The following is a 2,500-nucleotide window of genomic DNA, read 5'->3' on the forward strand; positions in this document are numbered from 1 at the left end:
ACCCGGGAGGGACCGGGTCTTCTCGGACCTCCGGGGGTCAGGGGGGGGGGGCACTCGGTCGCCTGGCCTGCCCGACCGAGGCGTGCGGCAGGCCGGGCAAAGAGCACCGTGATTCGCACCCTTGAGCTCCAGTGAAACCCCTGGAAGACATAAGCCCGACCCCACCGGGGCTCGACTTGGTACAATTTTCGCGCGACCTAATTTTTTGTCACTCAAAGGGTTTGGGCGCCTAATTTTTTGTCACAGCTCCGGCACCTAATATTTTGTCACTCTGGTTCTCCGACCCAGAGAGCCTCCGGGACCGCCCCAGGACCCCCTGCCCGGCTCCGGGGACCCTCCCCGGGCCTGAGGGACCGGCTGGACCCGGGAGGGACCGGGTCTTCTCGGACCTCCGGGGGTCAGGGGGGGCACTCGGTCGCCTGGCCTGCCCGACCGAGGCGTGCGGCAGGCCGGGCAAAGAGCACCGTGATTCGCACCCTTGAGCCCCAGTGAAACCCCTGGAAGACATAAGCCCGACCCCACCGGGGCTCGACTTGGTACAATTTTCGGGCGACCTAATTTTTTGTCACTCAAAGGGTTTGGGCGCCTAATTTTTTGTCACAGCTCCGGCACCTAATATTTTGTCACTCTGGGTCTCCGACCCAGAGAGCCTCCGGGACCGCCCCAGGACCCCCTGCCCGGCTCCGGGGACCCTCCCCGGGCCTGAGGGACCGGCTGGACCCGGGAGGGTCCGGGTCTTCTCGGACCTCCGGGGGTCAGGAGGGGCACTCGGTCGCCTGGCCTGCCCGACCGAGGCTTGCGGCTGGCCGGGCAAAGAGCACCGTGATTCGCACCCTTGAGCTCCAGTGAAACCCCTGGAAGACATAAGCCCGACCCCACCGGGGCTCGACTTGGTACAATTTTCGCGCGACCTAATTTTTTGTCACTCAAAGGGTTTGGGCGCCTAATTTTTTGTCACAGCTCCGGCACCTAATATTTTGTCACTCTGGTTCTCCGACCCAGAGAGCCTCCGGGGCGGCCCCAGGACCCCCTGCCCGGCTCCGGGGACCCTCCCCGGGCCTGAGGGACCGGCTGGACCGGGGAGGGACCGGGTCTTCTCGGACCTCCGGGGGTCAGGGGGGGGGCACTCGGTCGCCTGGCCTGCCCGACCGAGGCGTGCGGCTGGCCGGGCAAAGAGCACCGTGATTCGCACCCTTGAGCTCCAGTGAAACCCCTGGAAGACATAAGCCCGACCCCTCCGGGGCTCGACTTGGTACAATTTTGGCGCGACCTAATTTTTTGTCACTCAAAGGGTTTGGGCGCCTAATTTTTTGTCACAGCTCCGGCACCTAATATTTTGTCACTCTGGTTCTCCGACCCAGAGAGCCTCCGGGGCGGCCCCAGGACCCCCTGCCCGGCTCCGGAGACCCTCCCCGGGCCTGAGGGACCGGCTGGACCCGGGAGGGACCGGGTCTTCTCGGACCTCCGGGGGTCAGGGGGGGGCACTCGGTCGCCTGGCCTGCCCGACCGAGGCGTGCGGCTGGCCGGGCAAAGAGCACCGTGATTCGCACCCTTGAGCTCCAGTGAAACCCCTGGAAGACATAAGCCCGACCCCACCGGGGCTCGACTTGGTACAATTTTCGCGCGACCTAATTTTTTGTCACTCAAAGGGTTTGGGCGCCTAATTTTTTGTCACAGCTCCGGCACCTAATATTTTGTCACTCTGGTTCCCCGACCCAGAGAGCCTCCGGGGCGGCCCCAGGACCCCCTGCCCGGCTCCGGGGACCCTCCCCGGGCCTGAGGGACCGGCTGGACCCGGGAGGGACCGGGTCTTCTCGGACCTCCGGGGGTCAGGGGGGGCACTCGGTCGCCTGGCCTGCCCGACCGAGGCGTGCGGCTGGCCGGGCAAAGAGCACCGTGATTCGCACCCTTGAGCTCCAGTGAAACCCCTGGAAGACGTAAGCCCGACCCCACCGGGGCTCGACTTGGTACAATTTTGGCGCGACCTAATTTTTTGTCACTCAAAGGGTTTGGGCGCCTAATTTTTTGTCACAGCTCCGGCACCTAATATTTTGTCACTCTGGTTCTCCGACCCAGAGAGCCCCCGGGACCGCCCCAGGACCCCCTGCCCGCCTCCGGGGACCCTCCCCGGGCCTGAGGGACCGGCTGGACCGGGGAGGGACCGGGTCTTCTCGGACCTCCGGGGGTCAGGGGGGGCACTCGGTCGCCTGGCCTGCCCGACCGAGGCGTGCGGCAGGCCGGGCAAAGAGCACCGTGATTCGCACCCTTGAGCTCCAGTGAAACCCCTGGAAGACATAAGCCCGACCCCACCGGGGCTCGACTTGGTACAATTTTGGCGCGACCTAATTTTTTGTCACTCAAAGGGTTTGGGCGCCTAATTTTTTGTCACTCAAAGGGTTTGGGCGCCTAATTTTTTGTCACAGCTCCGGCACCTAATATTTTGTCACTCTGGTTCTCCGACCCAGAGAGCCTCCGGGGCGGCCCCAGGACCTCCTGCCCG

This window comes from Synchiropus splendidus, unplaced genomic scaffold (assembly GCF_027744825.2).
Source record: "Synchiropus splendidus isolate RoL2022-P1 unplaced genomic scaffold, RoL_Sspl_1.0 HiC_scaffold_91, whole genome shotgun sequence".
NCBI classification, from domain to species: Eukaryota; Metazoa; Chordata; class Actinopteri; order Syngnathiformes; family Callionymidae; genus Synchiropus; species Synchiropus splendidus.